Below are 20,019 nucleotides of genomic sequence, written 5' to 3'. Positions count from 1 at the left end.
CAAATCGTTCCGTACGCATACTCCCAGATATTTTACAGAAGTAACTGCTACCAGTGTTTGTTCCGCTATCATATAATCATACAATAAAGGATCCTTCTTTCTATGTATTCGAAATACATTACATTTGTCTATGTTAAGGGTCAGTTGCCACTCCCTGCACCAAGTGCCTATCTGCTGCAGATATTCCTGCATTTCGCTGCAATTTTCTAATGCTGCAGCTTCTCTGTATACTTCAGTCCGCGAGACATGGCAGTTGTTTGGAGACCTGGCCGACGGACGGGAGGTGATAGCGGCTGTCTAGAGGCTTACGGCAAAGCGTCATGGAATGGCGGCGGGAGACGTGGGAGACCAGGATGTCCCAATTTGTACTATAAACGCGTGACGAATGGCATTTGGTGAAAAATATCCGGGAGCAGAAGCCGGCATAACGGCTGATTAGAGGCCCAGATGGACTTATTTCGATACACTACAACAAGCGAAACTTTTCGCCGATGCTTGTGTCCAACAGATGGCGGTTCCAGTAAGTGACAACAAATGCCCAACAGGCAAATAAAACCAAACGATGGAAGAATTCACTATTTCGCGGCACAATTCCCATGAATGTCAATCAAGGATCAACCGCTGCTTACAACGAGGATGCAATGCTGATTCGAAAACCCAAAAATTCCGTGCCAGTCATGGACATTCCGCAAGGTTCGGCTGTTTTGCCGCTACTTTTCAACTTATACATCAACGACCTCCCAACGTATCCTCGCATCATATGCAGTGTTTAAGTCGACGACACTACGATCTTTACTCCAGGAAGAAACCTCGACCAGTTGATCACGATGGTGCAGCGTCAAATCGACAACTAGGAATTATTGGCACTTGTGAACAAGATCACCATCATTATAGTGAAATTTCCAGCAATTTTTTTCACGAAAAGGTGGTTGCCGATATTGAAACGCCGACTCCAAGTAACAGCTCAACCCATTCTATTTCCACCCTTAGGAACTCTACTAGATAAATCGCTTACCTTCATGCTACAAACACAATAACAGAAAGAAGCCACGCATAAGATGATGAACGCCTTTCTTCCTTTCTTTATCAGCAAAAGACTCTGTGTCCGAATGAAGCTTCAGTTATATCATTCCACGAACGCTACAGTATTTATTTAAACGTTAAGTGGCAAGACGCAATCAATATCTTCACTGCGTGATAACAAGGGTGATGGCATTGATGACAGTGCCACTAAAGCAGAGTTATCAAACACGATTTTCCGAAAGTCCATCACCAAAGAAGACGAAGTAAATATTCCTGAATTCCAATGAATAACAACTGCCAAGATGAGAAAGATAGAAATAGATACCCCGGGTGTCGCAAAGCAGCTTAAATCATTTAATAAAAGTATGGCTTCCGGTCCAGATTGTATACCAGTCAGGTTCCTCTCAGAGTATGCTGATACATAGCTCCATATTTAGCAATTATACACTCCTGGAAATTGAAATAAGAACACCGTGAATTCATTGTCCCAGGAAGGGGAAACTTTATTGACACATTCCTGGGGTCAGATACATCACATGATCACACTGACAGAACCACAGGCACATAGACACAGGCAACAGAGCATGCACAATGTCGGCACTAGTACAGTGTATATCCACCTTTCGCAGCAATGCAGGCTGCTATTCTCCCATGGAGACGATCGTAGAGATGCTGGATGTAGTCCTGTGGAACGGCTTGCCATGCCATTTCCACCTGGCGCCTCAGTTGGACCAGCGTTCGTGCTGGACGTGCAGACCGCGTGAGACGACGCTTCATCCAGTCCCAAACATGCTCAATGGGGGACAGATCCGGAGATCTTGTTGGCCAGGGTAGTTGACTTACACCTTCTAGAGCACGTTGGGTGGCACGGGATACATGCGGACGTGCATTGTCCTGTTGGAACAGCAAGTTCCCTTGCCGGTCTAGGAATGGTAGAACGATGGGTTCGATGACGGTTTGGATGTACCGTGCACTATTCAGTGTCCCCTCGACGATCACCAGTGGTGTACGGCCAGTGTAGGAGATCGCTCCCCACACCATGATGCCGGGTGTTGGCCCTGTGTGCCTCGGTCGTATGCAGTCCTGATTGTGGCGCTCACCTGCACGGCGCCAAACACGCATACGACCATCATTGGCACCAAGGCAGAAGCGACTCTCATCGCTGAAGACGACACGTCTCCATTCGTCCCTCCATTCACGCCTGTCGCGACACCACTGGAGGCGGGCTGCACGATGTTGGGGCGTGAGCGGAAGACGGCCTAACGGTGTGCGGGACCGTAGCCCAGCTTCATGGAGACGGTTGCGAATGGTCCTCGCCGATACCCCAGGAGCAACAGTGTCCCTAATTTGCTGGGAAGTAGCGGTGCGGTCCCCTACGGCACTGCGTAGGATCCTACGGTCTTGGCGTGCATCCGTGCGTCGCTGCGGTCCGGTCCCAGGTCGACGGGCACGTGCACCTTCCGCCGACCACTGGCGACAACATCGATGTACTGTGGAGACCTCACGCCCCACGTGTTGAGCAATTCGGCGGTACGTCCACCCGGCCTCCCGCATGCCCACTATACGCCCTCGCTCAAAGTCCGTCAACTGCACATACGGTTCGCGTCCACGCTGTCGCGGCATGCTACCAGTGTTAAAGACTGCGATGGAGCTCCGTATGTCACGGCAAACTGGCTGACACTGACGGCGGCGGTGCACAAATGCTGCGCAGCTAGCGCCATTCGACGGCCAACACCGCGGTTCCTGGTGTGTCCGCTGTGCCGTGCGTGTGATCATTGCTTGTACAGCCCTCTCGCAGTGTCCGGAGCAAGTATGGTGGGTCTGACACACCGGTGTCAATGTGTTCTTTTTTTCCATTTCCAGGAGTGTATACAACCGCTCGCTCACAGAAAGATCCGTACCTATACACTGGAAAATTGCTCAAGTCACACCAAAACCCTAAAAGGAAAGTAGGAGTAATTCGTTGAATTACAGGCCCATATCACTAAAGTCGATTTGCAGTAGGGTTTTGGAACATATGCTGTATTTGAACATTATGAAGTTCCTCGAAGAAAACGATTTATTGACACGTAGTCAGCACGGATTCAAAAAATATCGCTCTTGCGAAACACAACTAGCTCTTTATACTCATGAAGTAATGAGTGCTATCGACAGGGGATGTAAAATTGATTCCATATTTCTAGATTTCCAGAAGGCTTTCGACACCGTTCCTCACATGCGTCTTCTAACCAAACTGCGTGCTTATGGAATATCGCCTTAGTTGTGAAACTGGATACGTGATTTCCTGTCAGAAAGGTCACAGTTCGTAGTAATAGACGGAAAGCCATCGAGTAAAACAGAAATAATTTCTGGCGTTCCCCAAGGAAATTTTATAGGTCCTCTATTGTTCCTGATCTATATTAACGACATAGATTGTTTGCAGATGCTGCTGCCATTTATCCTCATGTGAAGTCATCAGATGACCAAAACGAATTGCAAAATGATTTAGATAATATATCTGTATGGTGAGAAAAGTGGCAATTGACCCTGAATAAAGAAAAGTGTGAAGTTATTCACATGAGTACTAAAAGAAGTCCGCCAAATTTCGATTACGCGATAAGTCACAGAAATGTGAATGCTGCATATTCAACTAAATACTTAGGGATTACAATTACAAATACCCTAAATTGGAACGCTCACATAGATAATGTTGTGGGCTGAGCCAACCAAAGACAGCAATTCATTGGCAGAACACTTAAAAAGAGCAAAGATACTGCTTACACTACGCTTGTCCGCCATATTCTGGAGTATTGCTGTGCTGTGTGGAATCTGCATCGGAGGGGACTGCCCGATGACATAGAAAAAATACAAAGAAGGGCAGCTCGTTTTGTATTATCGCGAAGTGGGGGAGATAGTGCCACAGACATAATACGTGAACTGGAGTGGCAATCATTAAAACAAAGGCGTTTTTCGTTGCGACGGGATTTTCTCATGAAATTTCAATCACCAGTTTCCTCCTCCGGTTGCAAAAACATTCTGTTGGCACACACCTACATAGGGAGAAATGATCATCACGATAAAATAAGAGAAATCAGGGCTCGCACAGAAAAAATTAAGTGATCGTTTTTCCCGCACGCAGTTCGAGAGTGGAACGGTAGAGAGACAGCTTGAAGGTGGTTTATTGAACCCTCTGCCAAGCATTATTGTGAATAGTATAGTAATCACGTAGATGTAGATTAACGGTACAGAGTAACCCGCCGCCTTGAAATGTAAGGTGGGTCGTATGCTTCTGAATCCAACAGCAAACACTTCTCATTATTACAATGTTATTGGTATACAGTTGTTAATGCTTTTTTAAATAATATAAAGAACAAGGTATATAAAATTTTCTCTAAGGTTACAGAGAATTGAGTGCTTAACAGTTGTTAAAATGGTTCTATGTAATTTCCTTCTGCCTAGTTGATGAGAATGTAATTTATACAATGCAAATGTCAGACGGTACAACCAAAATTTGTATATGGATGCGCAGCATGGGGCACCGCACGCGTAATTAATATTCGGTCTCTCCAGACCTCTAAAACCAGTGCCGCGGTGGTCGCTGGGGGCACTGCGATGGACCAGGATACGGGAAGTCCACGAAGTTCTTAACGAGCCATACCTCTAGGACAAGACTGAAGACTGTGCAGATAAAGTTTTCACGCAGATCGATGTTTCACGGGTCGCAGTGCACCAGCTGCAATTGGTTGGAGTTACAAAGGGCTGAGGGTCACCGTGCGCTGGCACCCGCCTTAAATACAAAAGTTTTCCAGGAGAGCGAAGAAAGCTGCTTGGACACTTCGAAATGAACTTAAACCAACGAAAAATTCCGCTTTTAACTCCACCAAAAATTGTATTTTCCTTTCTTGGCAGTTCTGAGGACCCGTAGAGTGCCCAAAAATCCTCTCAACGCGTAAAAGTTGTAAATCAGTTTAAAATACTGACTTACCTTAGACCCAACAAGAATAAACCCCCAAAGACAGTCAGTCCTCAGTTTCCAACAGCCCCCCTCCCAAAAAGGAAAAAAGATAGCTATCATCTCACTAAGGTGATTCATGTGAAAAAGTGTCCGATAAGATTATGGCCCCAAGACGGGCTTTAACAGATTTTGAACACGGAATCGTAGTTGGAGCTAGACGCATGGGACATTCCGTTGTGGAAATCGTTAGGGAGTTCAATATTCCGAGATCCGCAGTATCAAGAGTATGCCGAGAATTCCAAATTTCAGACATTATATCTCACCAAGGACAACCCAGTGCCCGACAGCCTTCACTTAACGACCGACAGCAGTGGTGTTTGCGTAGAGGTGTCAGTGCTAAGAGACAAGCAACACTGCGCGGAATAGCTGCAAAAATCTATGTGGGACGTGCAATGAACGTATCCGTTAGGACAGTGAGACAGAATTAGGCGTTAATGGGTTATGGCAGCACACCAGTTGGAGTGCCTCCAGGGCTCGTGACCATAGCTGTCGCATCCTGGGCTACTGAGAAACCGTGGTCTGGTCAGATGAACCGCTATTTCATTTGGTAAAAACTGATGGTAGAGTTCGAGTGGCGTGAAGACCACACGTTGTCAACAAAGTACTGTGCAAGCTGGTAGTTGCTCCACAATGGTGTAGGCTGTGTTTACACGGAATGGACCTGTGCTCTCGTCCAAGTGAACCAATCACTGGCTGGAAACGGTTATGTTCAGCTACTTGCAGACCATTTGCAGCCGTTTATGTTCGCAAACAACGATGAAATATTTTTGGATGACAATGCACAGTGACATCGAGCCACAATTGCTAGCGATTAGTTTGAAGGTCATTCTAAACAATTCGAGCTAATGGTTTGGCCATCCAGATTGCCCGACATGAATCTCATCGAACGTTTATGACACACAATCGAGAGGTCAATTCATACACGAAGTCCTGCACCAACAACACTTTCGGAATTATGGACAGTTATAAAGGCAGCACGGCTCAATATTTCTGCAGGCGTCTTCCAACGACTTGTAGAGAGTACGCCACGTCGAGGTGCTGGACTACGCCGGATAAAAGGACGTCCGACACGGTTTTAGGAGGTACCCCATGACTTTTGTCACCTCGCTGAAAAGGCCGAACCTTTGTAACACCGCACTCTCGGAATTTAACAACATGCTTCTCTGTGATGGATAGTGAGTTGTAACGTCGGCCATTGAAGTCTGGTGAGTGTATCAGTATTGGCCTCGCGTTTGTTAAATGAACCCAAGTTGTAATGCATCATTCTTCTTTCCATCTGCTGTATCACATTTATTCATCATACCCGTTAGCGCCCCAGACTGATGAGATATATTCAAGAATCGTTAGAAAGACTGTTTTTAAGCCACTTCTTTTGTGAGTAAACTAAATGTTCTTAGCATTGCTCCAGTGGATCTAATTCAAATATACACTTTTCCTATAATCATTTTTATAAGTTTGTTCTACTTTTGGTAGGTATTTTAAATTCGACGCTATTTGTTGTGATTTATCGCCAACAACTTAATCGAACGTTAACTGGGAGTACGTTGCATTCGTCTGTGTTCGTGGTCAACCGCCAGTACTTTCACCTCTACAACTCAGTTACTATCATACTTTTACGTAAATATCGTTGACTCTCTAATAGTAATGAGTATTTTCCATTTCCTTTTTACATTCTACTTTTATATGAAACATTTTGGCTTATTCATTAGTTTAAAAAAATTCTTCCCGATTAGGAATTAATTATTATTGTAGCACATGTAACCTTTTTTAGTAATCCACAAAATTAAAATGCATATGCTAAAGATGATTATGATGTATTTGCATCCTTTCCTTGATGCTAAAACATGCTATTACTTTTAATCAGGTCGGTCGACAAAATTTTATTCTCTAATTCGTTGAACGCTCCTCGTATTGTTCACATTCGCTTATTGTAATGACAACATGCAAGATAATCGTAGACTTAGTAATGAATTTTACTGTAGTTAATAATGTCTCTTATAAAGTTTCATTCTGTCATAGATCTCGTTTGAATGGCATTTGTATGATTTTTAAAGATTTGAAGACCGAAAACGGTTGTTTCCGATCGACATGCAACCATAATGGGAATGACCAGTCTATGTTAGTATGATTCCTCTTTTCAAAATTGTTTCACTCTTTAGAGTCGTCGCACTAAAGTGGAAAATTTTTCGTTATGAGGTCAATGAATAGAAAATGACTCGGCAGACAAAGGTCGGGTAGGTCTGAAGGAAAACCAGTGCGATACTGTATAGTTTATACAAAAGTATTTTTACGCATATTAGAAGAAGTTTATTTACCTCACAGGAACGACAGTGTTCCCTGGAGCAAGGTGTAGTTATTTCACACGAGATAAGACCGATCGATTGATAAATTATTTTGTTATGCATTTAGAATTAAGTATAACAGAGTAGGGTGAAAAATTTAGCAACAACTTTTACCTGTAACATGACTTATTGCCTTTTAATCCCTTTAATAAAAAAAGGTTAATGTTAAATCAATTTCACTAATGTTGGTTGTACCTTCCACTACGAGTTTAAAAAATAAAATTACCTATCCAGTAGCCACTGAGGTGATTGAGGTTTTCTACGTTTTCATGGACTTCAGTTTTCTTCGTAAAAGGATTTCCATGGTCATACAAGCAAAAAGAAGTCAGTCCTCTGAACCCTCGGCTCTTGAATGTGCGTACACCTTTCCAGGTCCCTAACAAAACGATGTTGGTTAGATTTTTGATAAGATACGTGAATGCTAACCTAGCATGGCGTATAAGTTTATGTTTGATGATTCCGCAGTTCTTGTGCCTCCTTCATCGCTGTCATAGAGCAACAGCTACTGAGCAACAAAGTTTGCGACTGGACAGACACACAGTGGCACAAGTCCCCTAACTACCGAATGAGCTCTGCGTGACATCATCAGATGCATTGCAAAAAAGAGTTTAAAAGCATAAGCACATTTTGTCAAAATCTGACTCTACTTTATCGTCACAATGAGTCAACGGAAACAGCTGTTCAAGTTCAAAAAAGAATAGTTGTCATCTACTGAGTCACGTCATATTATTTCAAAATTTATGTTTTGTTGTGACTTGGCAAGACAGCCAAGCCACTAGGAGGTGAAGCCGAAAGGCACGCGTTTAAGCTCACGCAGGCTGGCGTGAGGTCTGGAACAGTTAAAGGATTTGAGTCTAGCAAATAAAGTACGTAGCTGTTGGAATACTTAACTTTAATCCATAATTAGTGAACATCGGTCTGACGGTACATGCATCACAAGATAAATTGCAAATGATAATGGCGCCTTGCTAGGTCGTAGCAAATGACGTAGCTGAAGGCTATGCTAACTATCGTCTCGGCAAATGAGAGCGTAATTTGTCAGTGAACCATCGCTAGCAAAGTCGGCTGTACAACTGGGGCGAGTGGTAGGACGTCTCTCTAGACCTGCCGTGTAGCGGCGCTCGGTCTGCAATCACTGATAGTGGCGACACGCGGGTCCGACGCATACTAACGGACCGCGGCCGATTTATAAGGCTACCACCTAGCAAGTGTGGTGTCTGGCGGTGACACCACATGTTTAATACTAAGAAGCGATATGAATTGGAACTAAAAAGGAAATTATGTCGAAGGGGAGACGTGTAGGAGGCTTAGGCTTCTTTGCAAGAATTCTATGGAAGTGCAATGTATTTGTGAAGTAAACTTCAGAATATAAGAAAGTGTGACCAATTCTGGAGCACTGGTCCAGCTTTTGGAGTCCGTTTCAACTATGCGGACAGTGTGAATTGGAGGACGCATTGCTGCTATCGAAACAGGTCGGAATAGACTACACGAAAGTGTAACAGAAATGCTCGAAAAACATATGTCGCCATCTTTCGAAGAAAGGCACGGTATCCTCATAGGTCGTTTAGAGAACTGTGGTTGGAGGCAGACGGTGAAATTTCTGCTACTTACATTGTAGATTTCACCATGGGACACTGAGAATAAGGTTAGGAAAATTAGGAAGCATGACTTTCATCAGCTATTTGGTATCCACTGCTGGATAAATATCTCCTCTGGACTTTACAATGCATTACGCATTTCTATTTTTCCATCACGTTTTCTAATGTCATGACTCTATTCGCCATTAGGTCATCGTCTATGTTTTTTCATGTTTCTTGGGATGCAGATAAGAACTTGATTGGTTCATCAACCATTCATTCACATATTTGTTTGTGCTGGCCACTTCTTTTTTTGAATCACGTCTTCCATTCCAACCTGTTCCTGATAAATTTATTTGTTTTGACACCTCCCTTAGTAATTATCAGCATGCATCTCCCTACTTATCCGTGAGTAGCCCTCAGTCATGCTTCATTTTCTATCATAATTCTAACTTCATCTCGTGAATTTTCTCCTTCAATAGCCGAAAAATGCGCTATGTGTCTTATGAAGACGAAAAATTAAGTGATGTAATACATCGCTGCTGAGCGCTGAGCACAAGAGGGGACACTTGGGCCGCGGCTGCTACACTAGACCTGGAGCCGTTCCCAGAAGACTGGAAGTGCTTGGTTCACTTGAGCTGGTTTCACCTGTGTAAAGTCTGACAGACATCGAGAAGGATTGAGAAACTGAACAAAGTACAGGCCGCACCGGGTCGACTTCGGAAGCGTTTGCCTCACCTGGGAAAGATGCCCTGCAAAAGGTCTGACGGACACCAAGAGGGCATCGATAAGTTACGAACACCTACAAACACGTGAAAACCATCACAAACGAGCGGGTTCGTTGTTACCTAGCTGTTTTCTGGAAAAGTGAGAAATACAACCAAACACTTGCATCAACCTGCTGGGGAAACTGTATCAAGCACTGTGAACTGTCACGATATGGAACACGAGAGAACAAGAGGCAGTTCCCTAGTCACATGCTAGCCGCAACATAATTAGAAACTCTCACCTGGCACGGAGACTGAGAGGCATGGTCACTAAATGTCGATGACATACTGGGTGGAACTGATAATTCGGCCCGAGAACGATAACGCTGGAATTATGGAAAATTCTGGCAGTCTGTGAGTAATGTGGGCGGCCAGGGAGATCAGAAGACAGACTCAGTTGGTCTGACAGAAAAAGAGCAGGAGAACCGTGAGACAGTGAGAGATAGTGTAGTGACAGCAATGAAACTGACTTGGCCTTCTGGAGGTATGTGAATCCATTACCTATTCTGTCTCTGGATTTTCATTCTAATGTCTATCATCACTTACTGACATGCTTTTATTCCCACCATGTTTAATGGACGAATCCTGCCTGTCCAGTGCTTGGATTTTAACTTTCTACAGCACCCCGTATTTTCCTTGTCTGATACCCGACTCCTGCCGGCCGGTGTGGCCGTGCAGTTAAAGGCGCTTCAGTCTGGAACCGCGTGATCGCTACGGTCGCAGGTTCGAATCCTGCCTCGGGCATGGATGTGTGTGATGTCCTTAGGTTAGTTAGGTTTAAGTAGTTCTAAGTTCTAGGGGACTGATGACCACAGATGTTAAGTCCCATAGTGCTCAGAGCCATTTGAACCATTTGAACCATACCCGACTCCAAATAATATGATAACACCGAATACCAAGAATGTTACCGCAAAAAATTGCCTCCGTCAGTGTATATGCAATAATACCACGCTAGGCCGCCGAGCATTCTGCCTGAAGAGAAATGAGGATGGTGGTCAGTCGATATGGAAGCCGCCCCGAGTCGTCACCTCGAGGCTGCCAAACATGGAACATGAAATCTGCCGGCTGTCAACTCGTTTCCATTCCACAAAGAGATGTTTGATGCATCGCATCGATCTCTCATTTGCTGAACACGCTCTTAAACAATAACTTATTGTCGTGTAGTGAGATGGCCCATTCGTCGAATACTTCCCAATTACTGAGTCATATCTATGCAAAGTCATTTCGGCTCCGAGGTGTATATTTGTATTACAGGTGTGATAATAAACGTAAATCTTACAGGTTTAAATATTTAATTAATTTCTTTCGTTTGCATCTCCTTTGATTTTATTATGGCGACCTTTGAAGATTTTGTCTATACAACCTTGGGACACGTGACCGCACCTACGTCTCGACGGCAAACACTATTGCTACGTAAAACGGAAACTGCTGCATACGCAGTTTACGGATGTCCTATAGATTTACTTTTCAGTCACGGCCTGTTCTTTTCATCACAGTTTATATTAATTCTTTTTCTAATAATGACAGAATTATTTGAGCACACGACAGCAAGGTCTTTACGCTGATACTTAAGTTTGGAAAGACGAATACAGTGAAAATGAGTAAACCTTTAAAAATAAAAATTGTAGAATAAGAGGATAAAATAATTCCTAAAGCGACGCATGTAAAACACATACACGCATGCAGTTCAACAAACATACTATAAGAGCTTGTCATGTGTCAGTTCTTAAAAAGTGGATGAAAATAAAGTGAGTACTCATGAAAAGGTATTAAAATACTGTAACTAACAGATGTGACTGGTTGATCACAAAACAAAAAAAATCGCCAACCACTCTGCAACACACTAAAACCTCCAACCTATAGGTTTAAGTCAGAGTCTGGACAATTAACAAACTTTACTGCTACCCTTTCGACCGAATAAAAAGCAAACACTGTTAAAATGTGTGTGTTTGAAATGCACACTCAACAGTTTGATGACTCCTCTCGCTGGATTAGGAGGCCATGAGTTAGAGGACTATGACCTTTAAGGAGACGGATCAGTGCCACTTCAATCCGTCTCTGTGATAGGAAGATGGATCGTCACAGCCGGACAGTTGGTTTCTTCAAGTACTCTGCCTTCCAACGGCTTATGACTTTCTGGAATCCAAGGGGACAACACGCGTTTCTATAGTGTGTGCCTGACAAGTTGCCGTGATTGATATGTCAGCCCCTTCATTTCCCTGGATTCTGACGTGCCAGTTCTTTTTAATCTCATATCTGTAGGGCCTCTGTAATGATGCTCTAACAGAAAAGCTGGACCAAACTGCGTAATTTATAGGCTCTCACAGTTTTGGCAAATCACTACTATGGAGAAAGCACATCATAACTCATCCCATTTCATTATGGATACGAAACGGCAGCAAGGCTTGTAGCTCTTAGTACCTATCACACGGCATCGCCAACAAGGCATTGCTGCTACGACGCGTTTAATAGTTCTCGTCTTCTTATCACTCCAATAGCGGTCAGATAGATATACAGGGCTATTACAAATGATTGAAGCGATTTCATAAATTCACTGTAGCTCCATTCATTGACATATGCTCACGACACACTACAGATACGTAGAAAAACTCATAAAGTTTTGTTCGACTGAAGCCGCACTTCAGGTTTCTGCCGCCAGAGCGCTCGAGAGCGCAGTGAGACAAAATGGCGACAGGAGCCGAGAAGGCGTATGTCGTGCTTGAAATGCACTCACATCAGTCAGTCATAACAGTGCAACGACACTTCAGGACGAAGTTCAACAAAGATCCACCACCTGCTAACTCCATTCGGCGATGGTATGCGCAGTTTAAAGCTTCTGGATGCCTCTGTAAGGGGAAATCAACGGGTCGGCCTGCAGTGAGCGAAGAAACGGTTGAACGCGTGCGGGCAAGTTTCACGCGTAGCCCGCGGAAGCCGACGAATAAAGCAAGCAGGGAGCTAAACGTACCACAGCCGACGGTTTGGAAAATCTTACGAAAAAGGCTAAAGCAGAAGCCTTACCGTTTACAATTGCTACAAGCCCTGACACCCGATGACAAAGTCAAACGCTTTGAATTTTCGGCGCGGTTGCAACAGCTCATGGAGGAGGATGCGTTCAGTGCGAAACTTGTTTTCAGTGATGAAGCAACATTTTTTCTTAATGGTGAAGTGAACAGACACAATGTGCGAATCTGGGCGGTAGAGAATCCTCACGCATTCGTGCAGCAGGTTCGCAATTCACCATAAGTTAACGTGTTTTGTGCAATCTCACGATTTAAAGTCTACGGCCCCTTTTTCTTCTGCGAAAAAACGTCACAGGACACGTGTATCTGGATATGCTGGAAAATTGGCTCATTCCACAACTGGAGACCGACAGCGCCGACTTCGTCTTTCAACAGGATGGTGCTCCACCGCACTTCCATCATGATGTTCGGCATTTCTTAAACAGGAGATTGGAAAACCGATGGATCAGTCGTGGTGGAGATCATGATCAGCAATTCATGTCATGGTCTCCACGCTCTCCCGACTTAACCCCATGCGATTTCTTTCTGTGGGGTTATGTGAAAGATTCAGTGTTTAAACCTCCTCTACCAAGAAACGTACCAGAACTGCGAGCTCGCATCAACGATGCTTTCGAACTCATTGATGGGGACATGGTGTGCCGAGTGTGGGAGGAACTTGATTATCGGTTTGATGTCTGCCGAATCACTAAAGGGGCACATATCGAACATTTGTGAATGCCTAAAAAACTTTTTGAGTTTTTGTATGTGTGTGCAAAGCATTGTGAAAATATCTCAAATAATAAAGTTATTGTAGAGCTGTGAAATCGCTTCAATCATTTGTAATAACCCTGTAACTTAACACATCGTTAATTACAGTCATAATATAATTATTCCTAATTATTCCTTGGTTGTTAGGCTACATGAGGCGCTAGAATTCCAGCCAAAATGTGTGAACAACAAAATTTTGTGCTACGAGAAATTGTGAGAAACGGCTATGATAATAGATTTCTACCTACGATTTGTCAGTCAGGTCTATTAGTGAAATGTAAAATATTTAGCATCGTCCGTAAGAACTTAATAACATTTAAGTTTATGAAACAAGACAGTTTTCATGAAGCTGTGCACTATCCTCAGATGTTGAAAGAAAAATTGATTTGTATGAGGCGGTATAGGTACATTTAATTTTTAAGCCATGCTCTAGCGTTTTATAGATTTTTAATTTCTAATAGATAGAGGTACTCAAGGTACCCTCTTCCACACACCGTCAGGTGGCTTGCGGAATATGGATGTAGATGTAGAAATGTAAGCAGTCGTTAAGTGTTTTAAGAATTTGCAAATACATACCATATGTAGTGAACTCAAAATTGTTTCCTATGCAAATAACATAAGAAAACTTACAGGTGCTGTATTGATAGCGACACATATGGATGGAGAGTTAGGTGACACAATAGCTGAAGAAGGCATGTCACCTAGAATGTGGTATAATCGCGGCTCGAACGGGGCGCGGGAAGAAAGAGAGAGAGAGAGAGGGGCGGGAGGGAGGGGGGGAAGGGAGGGAATGAGAGAGAGAGAAAGAGAGGCTGTCTTCACCAGCATACGATCAAATGGTGTAGTTTCAGTAAAAAATATGGCTTTTACATTCTGACGGAATATTTATGAGCTGGTCGAAATAGACATGCAGCATATTTGCGCATAAATAGTTTTATATCGTCACACAACAATTTAAATTATGTTAATATTGTTCTATACGATAGGTTCATTTGCCTGATTACGAGATCGTTAGTTACATACTTCTCTTTCTTGGTATAGATACGATTACCTATATAATAAGTCGAAATAAGTGATGCCACAAAATTGTTAATTGTAATTGAGACTCTGCAAAAATAAAAAAAAATTGGAAGTAAATAATAGGAGCACTGTCTCTACAGACCACTTCAGTTGCATTTGATACCATGAATGTGTACCTTCACCTCCGTATTATATGGTGTTGCAAATCATCTCACAGCTGGTTACGAGGACTTGCTTTTGGTTTAGCAGGGCACTCAAGAGTTTCACTTCTTCTGAAGATTAAAAATTAAATTTCCTATTACACTGATTACTTTCGTTGTTGATGAAGGTAATCTTGATCTTGGTTCTTAAGAGATTATAACCTTAAACATGTCGATAGTAAAGATACATCGCTCAAATTTTATGATGTGTGAAATATTACTTTATGGGTAACGTTTGTCATTTTCTGCTCGGCATCGCGTTGCATGTGTCTTCGAGAAAACCACCGATTTAGTGTTTTCTGCTTGCAAGGGAAGCGTGGGAACGGCAAATCGCGGGAAAGCTCTCAGCGTTATCGATTCTGGCGTGACTGTGCGGAAGGAATTGCCGCTCCTGTTTTCTGCGCCTCCGCTACAGAAGGGGATGGAACGAGCGGCGGCTGTGAAGGGCGGTTCAAGTTGCCGGTGCGTTCCTCCAGCCTACACCGAGAAATCGCTCGGGCGGAGGCCCCCACTGGCTGTGATGGCCTTCTACGTTACTCGGCACTTTATAGAATTCACCTCGTCAGTCCACAGCTGCTGCTGGCACTGCAGCGCTGCTAGAGAAAGTAAACATTGGCACACGAGACTGCACTCATAAACATACACGAATAAACACGTCAGTACGCTACACTGGAAAACGAAAAACCAACTTAGGTTAAGCTGGTGTATCCCAAGGATTCGTGGTAGGAACACTAGTTATCGATAAAAGCTTTACTGGATGGTATCACCAACATCATCAAATTGTTCGACAACAATCCTGCAGTCTAAATTAGAGTAAAGTAGTCGGACAATCAAAAGGAAACGTAAAAATGCTCTGACAAAAATTTTAATAGGTACAGTATATATACCCGCGCTTCTTAAATGTGGACAAATGCTACTTAATATCCGTAACCAAGAGAAAGAAACTGATAGTATGAGATTGCAACACTGAGGGTGAGCTTGTGCTTCTTGTTAACTACTACAGGGCGTCGGCAAAGTCTTTGCGAAGCGGCCAGCCCCACGTGTCTCGCCTTACAGGATTGGCAGCACAATCATGACGCTGTATAAGCTAGAAGCTGGGATTCACTGCTAGTGGCTGCAGTTATGTCGGAAGATGGGATCAACGTTATTAAAATTAAAACACTCTAATTAATTAATTGTATTAATTAAAATGAAAAACACTGTGCTCACCAATATAACAATAGGTGCTGGAAATGATTTTCTCTTTCTCGAAGGAATAGTTCAACACTTTTACGTTTATTTGCGAACACGTTTACCAGTTTTTCACATGTAATCGAATGCAGCTAATCAGTTATCGCTGTATTCAGTTTATCTATTGTCTCTGTGTTATTTTGATACGCAAATGTTTTACAAGCACCCCAAAGGAAATACGAAATAGTGGGGCGGAACAGATCTGGCAATCGCTGGGGGCAAAGACATTTCATAATTACGCTGTCTCCAAATATTTCACCTAAAGGTCGCAGGGAATGGTGTGAAGTATGAGCAGTAGCGTTGTTTTCTTGGAAAAATGAATGACTGATCTCATTTTGTTTTAGTATGCCAATAAATGCATAAATTATCTGGGAACAAAGGACATCGGAAGTGACGGTAGTATCGAAAAAATCGGCCCCATAATTCGTCCTCGCTTATGGCAACCTATACACCGATTTTCTCTGTGTGCGCCGGCCGATGTGGCCGAGCGGTTCTAGGCGCTTCAGTCTGAAACCGCACGACCGCTACGGTCGCAGGTTCGAATCCTGCCTCGGGCATGGATGTGTGTGATATCCTTAGGTTAGCTAGGTTTAAGTAGTTCTAAGTTCTAGGGGACTGATGACCTCAGATGTTAAGGCCCATAGTGCTCAGAGCCATTTGATTTTTCAGTTATCCGAATGGTGTCCAAGAAAACAGCAAAATGAAGTTGCATATGTATCCGAAATTTTGACGGGACCCTAAACAACCACAAGTAACTAAAGTTCCTAAGATATACAGTGTTGCTTCGCTTATGTGAATTGAGAATTCTCATCAGTCCCTTCCGTCATTCCCATTTCTGTTAAAAGATTTCGGCGATAATCGCTAGACAGCCAGCTACTAGACCTGTAAACGTCCTTCATGCCACGACTAAGTAGAGAAAGGTAAACAGCACGGTTTTGCAGAACTCATAGTTGTGCCGGCCGAAAAATGCCGCACAGCAATACTAAATGCAATGTCGCACTGTTCTGGGTACTTCCGAGCAAAGCCGAGTTACAAACCGGGCCTTGGGTCACACACGGCCAGCACACGCTGCATGGGTGAAGTTTGGCACGCCTTGGCGGGTCCCGATGTAGACAATTATCTTCTACTTGCCTCGAAGGTAAAGTGTTTAAAATTTAATCAAGATATGAATGAAACTGTAGATTTGTATGACATACAAACGGACACTCTTCTGTATATATATATATATATATATATATATATATATATATATATATATATATATATATATATATATATATATATATATATATACGAGGGTGAGTCAAATGAAAACCTTAAATATTTTTTAATTATTATTTATTATTTGGTTTTGGTGATGAGGAATGGCGCCCTTCCTCGCTCGCTCTCTTCGTTTCCGGTTGGTGGAAGTGAACCCATGTTTCATCACCAGTAACAATTCTTGCAAGGGAGCCATCACCTTCTCGTTCAAAGCGCCGAAGAAGTTCTTCACAAGCGTCAACACGTCGTTCTCTCATTTCAGGAGTCAGCTGCCGTGGCACCCATCTTGCAGACACTTTGTGAAATTGGAGCACATCATGCACAATGTGCAATGTGGTGTGCTGACCCATGACTGATCTGTAAACATGCTGCAATGTCATTCAGTGTCACTCGGCGGGTTTCCTTCACTATGACTTCAACTGTTGCAATGGTCTGTGGAATCACAACTCGTTGTGCCTGACCTGGACGAGGAGCATCTTCCACTGAAGTCACACCCTTTGCGAACTTCCTACTCCATTCGTAGACTTGCTGCTGTGACAAACATGCATCACCGTACTGTACCTTCATTCGTCGATGAATTTCAATAGGTTTCACACCTTCACTACGCAATAACCGAATACCAGAACATTGTTCTTCCCTGGTGCAAGTCGCAAGTGGGGCGGCCATCTTTATACTGATAATGCGACAGTGTGTGTGCACCAGCACTACGCTGCCACCTACAGGCCATTCTGCACGCTGTTTGTAGCGCCCTTACCAATTTACAGGATAACGGCGTGAAATTTCGATTTGTTATTACAAATTTAAGGCCCTACCTACCCTCGTAGATGTTTATGGCTTCTGCGATGGCAGTGCTCTTGCTGCTGTCAAAGAACACCGTCGGCGCTTTGCGAGACGTCCAATTTCTGAACGCAGCATGTTTACCAGAGTTTGCAGCACACTCCATGAAACAGATATTCTTTCAGATTCCCATTTTTCTTCTCAACCTCTACTTCAACTTCCTGCACAGAAACAACAACAAATTGTTGAAATGGTGCAGCACAGTGCTACTACCAGCACGCGGCGACTTTCTGCACGTATCAGTGTCCCACGAATACGTGTATGGAAAACATCACGTACCGAAAAATTGTACCCATTTCACATACAGTGTGTCCACAACCTTTACAATGGTGACAGTTCCACCTGACTTGAATTTTGTCAGTAGTTAAAATACAATCGCCATTTGCTGTTCGCTGATGAAGCCATGTTTACCCGGAATGGAAACAACAACACACGATGGTCGTAATAAAATCCACACGCTACAGTGAAAGCGGATTTCAACTTCATTTCTCAATCAGTGTTTGGTGCTGTACGATCGGTAACATGTTGATAGATCCAATAATTTTAGAACAGGGAATGAAGAGACAGAATTACTGAATAAATATTCAACAGCAATGGTGGCAAAATGCAGCTTTCTCGAAATTCATCCGTGGTTCCGGACTTTATTGGGGAGTACATCATTTACTTTTATATCCTTTGCCTGGTTCGAGAACATATGGACTTAAACTTCTTCCAGTCAATATTTACCCCTTTCTCAGTTTCAATTACTTTTTTGTATTACACCGTGTGAAAGCCTTGTTGTTACTAATTGAAACACACACATGCATTTACCTATTGATCACAACAGTTTTAGATCAGTAATCCAGTTATAACTTGACCTTCTGCTGGACCTAGCCATTCCCTAACCCCTAATAAAACATTTGTATTTATTGCACTTACACAATATTTTGCTGGCAGTTCAGAGAAAAGTTTTAAGAGTTTTCCTCATCACTCTGATTACCGTACGACTCTCACACCCCTCTGCGTTTTGTACTCTAGGTAGAGGAATAAACACTGATAATAGCCAACGTGCACGATAAAGAAATATTGTGGCAGATTTAATTACAAAATTTTCAAAGGATTCTTAGGCCTAAGTGTTCAAAAAATTCTTCTAAATTTCTGTCCGACCACATGCCACGCTGTTCTCCCTTTCAAGTCTGACCATCTCAGCCTCTTTCTGTAACCAATTGGTAAACCAAAAGATGAGTAAAGTATTCCTCAAATATAAAAGTTTTATTACATATACCGGTTACATTTTCATTTCGTTCATGAACTATAAGACACGGTAACCTTAAGTTTGTAATTTTCCACATTTTTACTCTGATGGCTCAACAATTGATTTCTTTTCTTGAAGTTTCCCTGCTTACCAGCTTACGAGTATCTCTGTTGTGTTACTACTCTTCCTAGATCTTACACCGTCAAGTGACATTAATGTTTGACCTCAAGGTGCAATAAATACTTACAGACAGCAGGCTGCAGCACTAGATGTAGAAACTATACGGGAAGGTCAGGAAGAGTGTGAAAAGCTTGTAAAGGGGTTGGAGGGTAGTTTGTGCTGAGACGTACTTTTTGAGAAAGAAATTCGTTAGAGTCCGCCGTTTCCGAGTTAATCAGCATTGAAGGTATCTAATCACGCCGTTGCGAGAGTAAATTCAGTGGGCCAGCTAGATACAAATAATGCCAGTTTTTCTCATAGCATAGATCATAGCACACGAGACTGTTCAACCTTTGGCTCTGGTCCGATCCTTACTATCGTCCTATGTCCACTTCATATATCGCTCTCTCGTTTGGTTTTAGGAAGTCAAACGAAGAACGCGTTTGGCGACACCGTCTCTACGAGCCGCTTGAATTTGCGTGCGCAAAGGGCTGATTGGCTAACCTTGATATTAATTAACTCGGTACCGGCGTAACGAATGTCATTTTGTTCTTAACATTTATTTCTCAGCACAACATATCCTGCTACACACTTACAAGCCTTTCA

Source organism: Schistocerca serialis, chromosome 3 (genome assembly GCF_023864345.2).
Source record: "Schistocerca serialis cubense isolate TAMUIC-IGC-003099 chromosome 3, iqSchSeri2.2, whole genome shotgun sequence".
In the NCBI taxonomy this organism is placed as follows: domain Eukaryota; kingdom Metazoa; phylum Arthropoda; class Insecta; order Orthoptera; family Acrididae; genus Schistocerca; species Schistocerca serialis.
Note: the sequence above shows the minus strand (reverse complement) of the source record.